At 41.1% G+C, this 13,725-nt stretch overlaps 1 protein-coding gene and 1 long non-coding RNA gene across 2 annotated transcripts in view; both read right to left on the bottom strand.

The window, feature by feature from the left end:
- Positions 1 to 13,725, bottom strand: part of LOC146972276 (sialic acid-binding Ig-like lectin 14) — a 34,160-nt gene that overhangs the window by 13,790 nt on the left and 6,645 nt on the right. The window lies entirely within an intron of this gene.
- LOC146972277 (uncharacterized) lies at positions 8,190 to 9,892 on the bottom strand. Its single transcript, XR_015037936.1, has 3 exons — positions 9,876 to 9,892; positions 8,915 to 9,054; positions 8,190 to 8,579 (listed from the first exon to the last, which is right to left on the bottom strand). It is a non-coding gene; the product is annotated as an uncharacterized LOC146972277 (long non-coding RNA).

Here is a 13,725-nt window from a genome sequence, read left to right as displayed (position 1 = left end):
TGTCACTGGAAGAGTTGTGAGCGCGATGTCCGACATGAGAATTCATCTGTACCGAGACCGTTGTTATTCCTTCACCCGAGTTAAATGATGCTGTGTGGAAAACCACGCTGTGGTCCGTAATCGAGGAACAGACAAGTTAGTTTGGAGCTGACGAGAAGATCGAAAATAGAGAGAGAAATAGTGTGGCCTTGCGATCCCCCACCCCTGCTGAGGAGGAACTAGAGAACTCAGCTGTAATGGAAAAGCACCTTTACTGAGCCGTGCCGTGACTGTGTAGTGGAAAAGTGCCAATAGTTACTCCCGCCGTTTACCTGCACTTCATTAAATTTCTTCACTTTGACATTCAAAGTAGAGTTCTCAACGGGCCTGAAAATTACAACCCGACCTGACCCGGCCCGTGGGTTTTAAGCCCGGACCCGACAGAGCTCGATACACCAGCATTAGTTGTCTGGCCAAACCCAGCCCAGCCCAACAAAAAAAAAGAAAACTAAACTAAAAAAGTGACATGCTTTCTTTGCAGCGAGAGCAGATGGTGCCGGTGACGCAGCAGCACCTTATCAGCGGGTGAAACTGATTCAATTTCGGCCACAAAAACATTGTGGTTTTTTGGAGATACACACAGCATCTCGTGCCAAACCAAACCGACCCAACAGCCTTACCCGGGTTTGGGTTGAAATTGAGAACTCTAATTCAGAGTAGGCTACTGGGCGAAAGCACATTGTGTCAACTCCCCCCCATGGGCCTTCGCAATGCTTCCACGCAGCGTCGGACACCACCCCTCTCTCCGCGGAAAGAGGAGGGCGACAGTATTATCAAATTGCAGATTTGCACCTTTACATAAATGCATTTTCTTGAATTCTATTGGTCTAAAAATATTAACGTCAAAGTCACCGTTCTGCTTGACATGTTTCTTTCCACAAAAAGCTTGTTTTCTCAGTGTTTTGGTCAAAAACAGGTGTTTTTGGCGAAACCAGCCAATGTTCTACTGCCGTTTACTAAAGAATGGAAAAAGGTAGAAACAAACTTTTTTTTCCTAATGAAAGAAGAGAGTCTACTCTTTCTCTTGGTAGTTTTGGTGTTTACATGTTTACATGAACACAATATTCTGTGGGTCTTGAAAGATCTGTAAAAAATGCTCTAAAACGGCTGGCAGTATGCAGCTCTCTGCTCTGAAAATGGCTGGCAGCCAATGAGTTAATAATAAATCAGTTAAAAAAAAGAACTTATTATGATAATGATTATTATTATTGGCACTATTATCATCATTATTAACATCATCATCACTGTTAGGCTATTATTTTGGAAATAAACTACCTTTTTGCACCGTTCACCTCCCTATGTCTGCATAATTTGACCTCCACATTGATCTAAATGCATTTTCTTGAATTCTATTGGTCTCAAAGGTATCACCAACAGAATGGGCACCCAAAAGTTAGTGGGAAATGACACCTTAAGTGTTTTTCTACTGTGTTAGATAGGCATTTTTGAATATTATTGGCGGCCATCTTGGATTTGACCTCTCCCGGGCCTCAGAGGTCAAATCCGACTTCCCTCCCGATCTTAAAATAAACCTCATGGCATAAACTAACTATGGTAGAAGTTTCATGTTTCTTTCAAAAAGTGCACAATTTTCATGCTTAGCCGCTGTACTATGAGTGACTTGTAAACTGTACACACTATAAATGCATACAGTAAAAAAAAATCTAAATAAAATGTTCTATGATATTCAGGAAATATCCATTGTGTTCTGTATCAACAAATGAAAGCAGATATAAAAAGAGGGGAAACAGAATGACTTGCACTGTGGCTGCTGACATTTTATACAATGATTTGGACAGAAGTTTGCAGAGTAATGACATAATGTCATCAATACAACATAATAAAACTAGGGATGCACGAATATTGCAAAAAAAAAAAAAAGCAACATTCGGCCTTCGGTGGAATGAGCGCAAAGCGCATTCCAAAGCGTCCTGTCTGCAGCGGAGACACGGCCACTGAGAGGACTGAGTGAGGGGACCGGTCCTGTAGGAACGCGCCTTTTAATGAATCAATTAAAAACCAAACACACTGAACAGCATGCTGAGTAGGCTACGACAGGGAGAGACGGCTGCAGCAGTTAAAACGAAAGCTCCTCGTCCCAGCATGTCGCCCACTCCGTCCGTGGCCGACGTCTTTTAAAACAGTGTTTCCCAACCTTGGGGTCGGGTCCCCACGTGGGGTCGCCTGAAATTCAAATGAGGTCGCCTGAAATGTCTAGTAGCCTAATTGATGAATTAAAAAGATCTGACCAAGAAAGGTTAGGAACCACTGTTTTAAAAGACACTTGGGTTTTTTTGGAATGTACTTGCATAGATCTTTCAGCACTCACTATGGGCCGATATAGGCCTAAATGAAAAACTTTAAACTTGTTGTGCTTTTTTGATGAGCAACAGCAACTGGAATATTCAAAAACTGTCAGAATAGTCAATAAACATTTACTTTCTTTGAAAATTAAAGCTATAGTGCGTAACTTCTGTCGCCCCCTAAAGGATTTCTGCGTTATTACAACGATACAACCGGCACCTATGGCCCGGTGTAACCCTCCCCTTCCCCTCCCTTCCCCTCCCTTCCTCTCCCCTCCTCTACCCCTGTAGCTGCATGATACCGGTAATGCACATCACACAGTAACAGTAACACTCGCAACACACCACATGCTGCTGGTCACGGACCACGGTTCACGGACTATAACACTCGCGACTCGCCGCACACTGCTCGTCACAGCACACAGACTCCCCGCAGTAAGTTACACACAGCAACACGGGCTACACACCTTGTTGTAACTTACTGCTAACGATGTGGCCAACACCAGGCTGCTAACAGCTGTTGCTTCTAGCAGCAGCGGAGCGCTCTCCTCCCTCCTCCCTTCTCGTTGTCAGGTAAAACCGAGTAAAACACGTCGTTTCGGTCGTTTCCTGTGGGAAAGTCGCTCCAAGACAGAAAATACAAAAAGAACAATTATAGCTGCTGCGCAGCGATGGGTCGGGTCCGGGCTACTTTTGGGCAAATTTAGGCAATTCTGAGCAACAAACAGGATAATAGGAAGACAAGACAGTTGTCCTTATAATGTCCAATTTGCATCAGTTGAGGATTGAACCCACAACCTCGGGAACCAAAGACCGTTGTCTATCGCACTGAGCTAATTGACAAATTGCATTCAACAGTGGCTTCACAAATTGAGTAAGCCATTCACTGTCGTGTAGGCAGAAAAAGAAAAATCCGTTTTTGAGGTAAAATAATGATATGTATTTGTCAAACATCTACTATGAGTCTAAGATATTAGGAGCCTTCGCACATGGTCCAGTCCAAGCTATTTGGATTTTTAAATTTAGAAGCTTGCTGTGATGCCACCATTAGGACAATTGTCTTGTGTTTCGTGTTGAGAACATTTGACATTTTGATATGTCATCATCATCATCACCCTGGCTGGGTCTCGAACTCACAACCTCTGACACCAAGAACCAGCGCTTAACTCAGTGAGCTAATTATCTGGAAGTGAGACATGGTGTGTGTCTTCTCAAATAGACTCAGGTGAGTCAGTGTCCGGGCAGCAGTTGTGAACGCAGATTTCTGTTATCTAAACAAAAATCTGTTAATACATAAATTGCATTTAGACAGCAAAATAGCTTGAGGACATCTGCCATTTCGAACTGTCATCATCATCATCTTCACCCTCGCTGGGTCTCGAACTCACAATCTCTGACACCAAGAACCAGCTCCTAACTCGCTGAGCTAATTAGCTGGTGGTGAGACCTGCTGTGTAGCTTCATTTATCCACTCAGGTGAGCCAGTGCCCGGGCAGCTGTTGTGATGAAATGGTCAAAATGTCAATAATTCAGTCATCTAAACAAAAATCTGATAATACATAAATTGCATCTTGACAGCATGGAAATGTTGGTGATTTGTTTTTAATGATAAGTGTTTTGCTTCATAAGAGAAAATATGATGTTTATAAATTCCAGTCTCACATTGATTGCAGTTGTTCCCATGAGAGCAGAATTCAAAATGTTCTAGAAAATTCAGTTTTTGAATTAAAATTCTGATATTTGCTAAACTTCATCAACCATGACTCCAGAATATTCTCATTTTTTTTCAGGAAGTTTGAAAATGTATTTAGCAAGAATTTGATGGTATATGTTTATAGTACTGTTTACAGTCAAACGTTTTCATGCACTGTAGGCTCAATTTTTGCTTAATCAAAAATCCGAGAAACAAGTTTTGTGGAGGACAGTCTGGAGATGCTCTGTAGCAAGTTTGGTGTCAATTGAGCAAAAATTGTGGGAGGAGATACATTTTAAAAGTTTTACAGTTATTGAAAAAAACAGAGTGATGGACTTCATAATTTGTAATAAGTTTAAGTTGACAAAAGTTTCAGCAGTATTGAGGCTACATTGTGGTGAAGTTTCAACACTGTAGCATCTACCGTTGGTCTGGTAGGAATTTTTAAAGTTTTTTAATTTAAACGCTTATTGTGCCCCCCCTAGGAGGGGGGGGCACATGTCCTTGGAGTTGAGTGAATCTGGCATGGGACTGAACCTTTGTGCAAAGTTTGGTGAGTTTTCGCCCATGGGAAGTATGACTTCCTTGGAAGAAGAAAGAAAGAAGAAGAAGAAGAATTCCTAGGAATACAATAGTGTCCTGGCAGCTGCGCTGCCCGGACCCTAAATACTGAAAAATACCGCGAGGCGTTTCAGGAGCCGAACGGCTTAATCAGCGTTGTATCATCTCCTCTTGTAGTGGCTTGGGTGAAACGGATATTTACAGCAGTGATTTTCAACCACTGTGCCGCGTTTGCCAGGTGTGCCGTGGAAAATTACCAAATTTAACTTAATTGATCCAAACTAGCGATGCACATTTTGATTTATTTTTTTTCAGACCGATAACCGACGCTCATAGGCGATTATAACCGTTAACGAGTGAGATTCAGCACTCCATCGAGTGTCTGTGACTAGGCTCGTGCCGAGTCTCATTTTGTTTGTTTGTTTTTTATTTTTTATAAAACACACGCGCGCTGCTCCCGCTGTGCTGCAGCTCATCCACGCCAGAACAGCTGAGCTCCTCTGCTCGTCTGTGCAGCTGCAGGTGAGTGACGGAGGAGCCGGCTGGAGAGCGCCTCCTTTTTATTTTAGAGGCACCGTCCTTATTCGTATTCACTCGGTTTTCCACACTTAATTAATCATCATTTAATTATTTTATTTTGAAAATTGACCGGATTCTCTCGCCATTTCTGTGTCCGACTTCCTGTCTGGTACGATCTGGTCTACCCAGCCTGACAGACAGCGCTTGCGGCTTGCGTGAAAAATAGAACTGAACCGATCTGAAGCGCTGCAGGCGCGCGCACTGCGCTCCAGAGTGCGAGATGTGCGACCAGGCAGAGTGAAGCACGCGTTGCAGGTTGCACTCTTGCACTCAGGTTCTTGTTATCAGTTAACAGTTTGTGTCCACTGTCCAAACAAATGTCATTTAGCTCCTAAAATAATTTGGCTTTGTTGAGCATCTGTGTCTGCAATAGTGACTGTCTGGCAGAGTTGGCAAATAAAATAGGACTCTTTTATGTCAATGAGTGTAGTGGCAGAAGCCTGCACAATGACCATTACTGAGTCAGAACAAGCTAACTACACTGTAAAAGACAAAATTTGTATTATATTTACTGTATTAGGTTGCACTGTGTCATTTTCTAACATTTTTGGTTAGTGGTGTGCCGCGGGATTTTTTTTACAGACACGTAGAAGTTACGCACTATAGCTTTAAGTTTAAGAAAATATTTTATTTAAAAATGTATAACCACTTTCGGTATTCGGTATTATTCGGTTATTCGGCCAAGCGTTTTGATTTTATTCGGTATTCGGCTTCGGCCAAAAAATGCCATTCGGTGCACCCCTAAATAAAACTGTATTCAATTATCATCCAGCCCCAAGACTTGTTTATCTTAGGTTAGAAAATGTTTTGCAGGGCAAAGTGTAATGAAGGAGAAGAGTGCAGTATGTGTGATACTTACGCTTCACGGTCAAAGTCCATTTCGACTCTGTTGCTACATTTCCTGTGAAGGTGACCTTACAGGTGACGTCGGTGTAGTGGTGTTTAGAAGACGGAGTAAAGGTCAAAGCTGAGGTGCGTCCCTCATTGACTGTATCGTAGTCTTCCCCTTCTACTGGCCAAATCCAGGTGAATTCAGGATCAGATCCAGGGCAGTACCGGCCAGGAGCAGTGCAGGTCAATGTGGTCTTCTGTCCTACGATCGAGGAACGAGGAACTTCCAGGTTGGGAGTTTTACTCAGAGCTAATGTGAAACCAGACCATGAAGAGAGCAGTCTGAACATCATCTTTCACTTAAATTTGCATTAAAATGATCTAACACCCAAACTGCATCAATGGGACAACTGGTGTACAGTATATCACTGCTTATATCCCACTAAGACTATAAATTCAGTATGTCAGTGCAGTTCAAAAGCACAAAATTTCACTTCACAAAAATATCACAATATCCATTGTAATTCTTCATACCTTCAACAAAGAGAGTAGCTCTTAGAGAGTATGTAAATCCACTTTCTTTTCCATCCTGGACTCCATTAACTCTGAGTTGATACGATCCAGAGTCTGACTCCTTCAGGTCGCTGATGATGATGCTGCAGGTTTTCTTACTCAAATCAGACTCCTTCAGTGTCACTCGTCCTTTAAACTCAGACTGAACGTTATTGTTATTCTCAGAGTCAAATATTATGTCTGAATCACCACAGTTTTCAGTAGTTGGTTCACATTTGTACCAAACTACATGTTGGGGTGTAAATTCAGAAGCAGTGGTGAAAGAGCATGGTATTAAAACACAGAGGGCAGCTTCAGCTCTTTTCTCTTCTTCAAGCAGGGTGATACAGTATCCAGTTGGGTTTTCTGAACATTGTTGTTTTTCTTTCGGTGGTGCAGCTGTTAATGATAATAGAGAAACATGAACTGAGAAAAAGTATACTTAGTTTGACAGTAAACCATTAAATTAAATAAATGTTAGAAATGTCACATAATAGATTTAGTGTGTCTGTGTTTGTAACTGCTGTCAGCAGTGTTGACCGAATACAAGGGAAATTCAGTGTCTAACATTCCTGTGTCTGTATCACTCTAACAAATTATCATTTCAAGCAACTATTGATCTTAAAGACTTTCCAAAAAGATTACAGTAGATGTTGCAAGCAATGTGTAATGAGCTAAATTTACCCTCGAAGAACAAAAGGTACACAAATCCAAAGTAATTCACTACATTTTACTTATGAGTCATTTTAACATTTTTACATACTTTATATATTCAAAGTAAGATGTTCTAGTTTAAAAGTTGAATAAGGAGAATGTGTATTAAAAGCTATATTTTTTTCAAAAATAATACAACCACAGTGTGTTTAGAGGGGTCCAGGATAAAATTATTATTTTTCCATAAAAAATTATGTTTAGTCTGAATTAATTAATTTAAGAATTTTGAGAACCATTGGGATAGAAGACAGTGAATGGGAAGAAGAACAGGACAGAGATGTTGTGAACATGTTAACCATATGAATATGAAGGAGAAGAATGCAGTATGTGTGATACTTACGCTCCACATACACAACCACTTCTCTGTCCGTTGTTACATTTCCTGGAAAAGTGACCATACAGGTGACGTCGATGAAGTGGTGTTTAGGTGGAGTAATGGTCAAAGTTGAAGTGCGTCCCTTTTTGGTCGTAACATATTCCTCCTCTCCTACTCCTGGCCAAATCCAGGTGAATTTAGGCTCAGACCCAGAGCAGCCCAGACCAGGAGCAGTGCAGGTCAGTGTGCCCTCCTTTCCCACTGTCATATCTCGCACGACGACTTTAGGCTGCTCACGGATACCTAATGTAAGACCACACCATGAGGAGAATCAGGTGACCAGGTTGAACATAATCTTTCACTTATAATTGGATTAAAATTAGGCTATCTAACACTTTGAAAACCACTTCAATGGGACAACTGATAAAAACTGCTGTTATTCTTACTGTTTCCCCACAGGGGTCGACAAATGAAAAACATTCCTTTATGTCCCATGAAGACCACAAACACATCAGATATGTCAGTGCATTTCAAAGGCACACATTTCATTTGATATATGGATTGTAGCTCTTCATACCTTCAACAGAGAGAGTTGCTTTTGAAGAGAATGTATGTCCACCCTTTTGTCCAGCCAGGATACCATTAAGTCTGAGCTGATATGATCCAGAGTCTGACTCCTTCAGGTCATTGATGATGATGGTGCAGATCTCCATACGCATATCAGACTCCAACAGTGACACTCGGCCACTAAACTCAGACGCAACATTTACGTTCTCAGAGTCAAATATTATGTCTGATTCAGCACAGTTTTCATTAGTTGGTTCACATTTGTACCAAACTACATGTTGGGGTGTAAATTCAGAAGCAGTGGTGAAAGAGCATGGTATTTCAACACAGAGGGCAGCTTCAGCTGCTATCCGTCCATCAGGCAGAGTGATACAGTATCCAGATGGGGTTTCTGAACATTGTTGTTTTTCTTTCAATGATTCACCTGTTAATGATAAAAGAGAAACAGGGACAGAGAAAAAGTAAACTTATTTTGACAATACACCATGAAATTAAATAAATGATAGTAGATTGAGTCTGTGTTATATAACTGCTGTTGCAGCAGTGTTGATCAAACAACACACTGGAATCTTAGAGTTTCCAAAAGAGATGTGGTTATTGATGTGTACTGAGCTGGTACTGTACATTCAGGATAGAAAAACTAAGTACCTGGAAATTGGAAATTTGTCAGGGGGATATTTAAAAAGGACGTTTTTTGGGTCATGTTACTGCCTACATTTATTTCATATATTTAATGTTGACATCAAAAACCTGTATCACCTGTATCAGCAGAGATCAACAGAGTCATCCAGATGAGAACAAACATCCTGATTTGATCCTTGAGACACACAGTGTCTCTCTCTCCACCGGACAAACTTTAGAAAATGCACAGTAAAACGCAGGAAGTCAAGCTGATGAACCTGAAAGAGAGAAAACAGCACAGTTGTCATTTTTTTGTTGAATACACATGTCCATTTATTTTGTGGTTTCTAAAGTACTCTACACAGGGTGTGGGTTTCATCATGAAGCCCTTTATGACATCTGCTTATGAACATTACTACAATAAATTTTACAACAGTTCAACAGACCCAAGAGTTTCTGTTAATTTGTACTACCATTAATTAACGAGATTGTGGCAGTGTTCAAATTATTGACAGAGTGTTTATCTGTAGGCCTATAGGCTACCTGGCCGGAATGAACTGCTTGATTTTGATGCTGGTTTTTTTTAACCTGGCAGCATTAAGACATGGTTTAAATGAAAAGTTTTATTATTATCATAACCATACATGCTTCTACATGTTTCCCGAGAGACTGTTTGTAATTTCGGGTCTAGGCCTCAAACGCAGGCGCGCGCACTGCGCTCCAGAGCGCGAGATGTGCGACCAGGCAGACCGGTTAACATGTGCGCCTATCTGAAACTGCCTCCGCTCCAGGGCGTTGCGCTTCGGTTCCGAGTCCAGTGCAGCCGGTTTTAATGGTCCTCAGATGCCCCTCTCTCTCTATCTCTCTCTCTCTTTCTCTCTCTCTCTCTCTCTCTCTCTCTCTCTCTCTTTCTCTCTCTATCTCTCTCTCTCTCTCTCTCTCTCTCTCATCTATAGATGAACTTAAATGAACTCGAACATAATTATAACACCGTATCTGATTGTACTTTAAATTACAAATCCAGAGAAGAATGAGTAACTTAATCATCGTCCATCAACAGTTTGAAAGCTGTTCATGACATAAATGAAAAGTGTCTTACCTCTCTCTGCCTCCGACTGGTTCTTCTGAGCGTTGCAGGGCGTTGCAGAGCGTGGGGTTGGGGTCCTTTTTATAGCAGGCTAATTTGCAACCATATGGAATTGATATCGCCACCTACTGGTGGATTTTAACATAATTTACTCTGGAATAACCCGGTGTCTTTCGGGAAAACATCTTAGCTCCGTCTCTTATGTTTTATGTGTTGAGATCTTTATCTTGACTTTAAGAGCGAGGCAGCAGTGGACTGATCATGTCTCAGGGATGAGATCAGCCCTCCAGCATCTCAGGACGAAATATTCAGTCACCAAGGTGTTACAAAGCCCAGATAAACACAACAATACACTGAATCAAGTTACAGTCTGAACACCAGAGCCAAGAAAAGACAAACTACAGCCAATAAAACCCAGGTACACTAGTATTGCTCTAATATGCTCCACAACAAATACAGCAGTTAGCAACATTAACTGGAAGATGATGATGATGATGATTTATGATATAGGTTCATAAAGTTACATAGGCTTTATAAGTATGATGAAGCACTTTCACTTTCACTAAGGATAGGGATTTAAACATCTGCATAGGCCTACAGCACAGAGAGAATATAGCAGAACATGCTAGAAAAGTGTGATTAATCAAAAGCTGTGGCAAATACATAAGTTTAAGCTTGCCTCAAATACAGGAGAATTTTCCACCTGTGCCTTGGATACAATAGAAATATTGCACAGTTTGTGAAGTCCCTCCATGGGCATTCCCAGATGATTGGAGAAGTAGAGGGGCAACAGATCCACAGCTCTGTTACTGTAATGTAAAGTGGAGTGGGAGAGAGGTGAATTTGGCTGCATAGTCAAAAGACAGAGAAGAAGAGCTGAAATTTGATCATACAAAGAAAAGAAAAAGTTTCCTACAGTGACTGCAGGGCAAATTTTTGTGCCAGTAAGGACTGAAATGGGTGACAATCGAGAAATTCCTAAATCACTTGCAAACAGTCGTAGAGCTGGTAATAAAGCAGCCAGATCGTGGAAAACCAGACAAACTCTGTATGGAAAGTAAGCAAGTGACATGAAGTGCAAACACATGTTAAATGTCACCCAAATGCATTGAATGTGAGGTGATTGACAACAGGTAAAAAGTGGAAGAACAGAGAAACAGCAAACAAAGCCAACAGCCCCACCATGTCCTGGTGGACCGCCTCCATACATAACAGACACTGGAAGGCTGCCAGCTGGAGAAGTTCCACTAACTGAGACGAGGGGGTTAACGGGAAGTCCAGCCCAGTGAGGAGGAGAAAGGAGACGTCAGGAGCACAGGAGGAGGAGGATAGGCTATAGATACATCTTGCCAACCAAAGCTCCATACAGTACAATAGATCAGCTGCTAAGTTATTGTGTAAAGTGGGACCAGCAGTGACGCAGATGCAAGCATATGGTTTTAATGGTCTTCAGATGTCTCTCTCTCTCTCTCTCTCTGTCTGTCTCTGAGCCTATATGTGAACTTAAGTGAACTACATGAAGTTGGTTAGTAAACGCTGCATGAAACTGGTGTGTTCATTGAGAGCCACAAACCTGACACCGCCCACATTCTTCACGTTTATGTGTTGGTATCTTTATTATAGTTTAGGGAGCAATGCAGCCAGCAGTGGACTGAGGCCGACTTCTTTTACATTACAGTAAGGTAAAAATACTCAAAGTCTCTCTCAAAAGCTGTAACTCTGCAGACTGCAGACAGGTGAAGCAGAGCAGAAGAGGGGCTTTAACACCACATCTCCCAGTTCATCTCATATAGCATACCAGTCAAGTTTTACATATAAGTACTAGGCAGAAAACAGGAAGTGTGTTTGATGATGTTGCATCGCATGCCTTTTTCTCCTGCTCTGCTTTCATCGCAACCTTGAATGTACCAGTTGAAGCTTTACAGTTGTAGACAGAAAACAGGAAGCAGGAAAAGCGTGTAAGATTGTATATCTTTGTTTCACAGAATGTAGGCAAGAAAGTAAGTCAGTAAAACTTTATTCATATACCTTTTACAGATGAAGACATCCCAGTGCATTACATCATAGAATTTCAAGAAAATACATTCGTGTAATGGATTGTGTTGTAAAGGAATGACAGCAAATAAGTGAAGAGAGGAAATTAAAGGTGGGGTTTGGGGGATATTCAGACAGACTAGCAGGCTATCTCAATAAATATGTTGTCCATCACAGGAGTCTATGGATTGCAGGGACAGGGGGACTGCTATCCATAATTTGGGTGCCACAGCTTGAAAGGCACGGTCTACTCAGACTTGAGTGGCAGTCAGAAATTTCTGCTCAGACCTGACGACCTGCACTGTTGTGTAAGGAAGGAGGAGGTTGGTAATGTATTGGGCTGTTTGGGCTCTAAAGACCAGTTTTCAAAAATGCAGAATTAGACTCAAAGAACTTTGATGAAGACAGGTAAAATGAGCATTACAGCAATAATAGTGTAGTAGAAATAAAAGCATGAACAAACATATTCATTTCGGCCATGGAGTGGGTAAGATGGTTGATATGATTATTATGCGATAAAGACGGGTCTACAATGACACCTATATTTCTGAGGTTACAACATGTTGCTTGATATTTAAAGCTAGATTTTGTGGACAAATTAAATGAGCCTCGTTTTTATCTAAACATTTATTTAAGATCGACAATTAGTTTCTGTCAGATAGATAGATAGATAGATAGATAGATAGATAGATAGATAGATAGATAGATAGATAGATAGATTCATTCAAGGAATCAGGAGTGAAGTAGTTCACCTAATGTACTACTCGAAGTAGAGTTGTATTGTTTCCAAATGTGTTGTGTTGCTCTCAGACGTCTGTGTAGTGCATTCAGTGAACGCACCATTTATCAGTATGTTCTACTACACAGACGTTCGCAAGCGACAAAACCACTCGTTGGCGATTGACATGTCATTCATTGAACGTACTACTGAAAGTAGTGTTGTAGTGTTGTGTCGTTGGCAGACGTTTGTGTAGTACAGTGAACGTATCAGTATGTTCAGTGAACGTACTACACAGTGAATGTGAGCCTCAGGGCTGAGTCATGAACTGAATCATGAATCAGTTCAGGGAGTCAGACTATGCACGTGCAGTCAGAGCTGCCCCCAAACACTCAACAATACGGTGAATTAATCTTTTCAATGAACTGTTTCTAGTGATTCAGTACCTTGATTCTTGTGATTCAGCACTCTCCAAAGAACTGCTTTTCCCTTCACTAGTTACGACCAGCTAAAATCTCTCCATATAAAGTTTGCAGGTTGCTCAACCATTAGATGAGATTTCCATTATAATTATTCCCTGATTTTTATTATTCACATAAAATCTCACTTGAAAAAAAGAAAAGACAAATATAAACACCCTAAACTTGACATCAAGATTCAAATGAAGTTATAATCAATCTAGAAAAAACATAGAAACATGCATGGTTATAATAAAAAAAATTGTAATGTAAAGACTCAGGCCTAGTCCACACGAACACGGGTATTTTTGAAACCGAACTTTTCTGGACCCCGGTTAAAAAAAAATTCGCGTCCACACCACCGGTGTGATAAAAAAATAACTCCGTCCACATGAAACCGCAAATCCGTCTTCATGTGCATTCCAAAGCAGTAGGTGGTGATATCACTCCTAACAGGAAAGCAGCTATAACCTGTACAGAGAGAGTGGAGGCTCAAACAGCTCAAACTGACCGGCACCGCGAGTCCGCGCTACTAACACACCCCGCCCGTAATCTCTTGTTTATGACAGATACGAAAATACACAAATACACACATCGCAACGATAATCCATCGATCCACTGATTGATTCTGAAAGGCTTCATTTAAAACAAA

This window comes from Trachurus japonicus, chromosome 16 (genome assembly GCF_045865225.1).
Source record: "Trachurus japonicus isolate A0001 chromosome 16, Traja_1.0".
NCBI lineage: Eukaryota > Metazoa > Chordata > Actinopteri > Carangiformes > Carangidae > Trachurus > Trachurus japonicus.
Note: the sequence above shows the minus strand (reverse complement) of the source record. Positions and strands in the feature narration are given on the sequence as shown.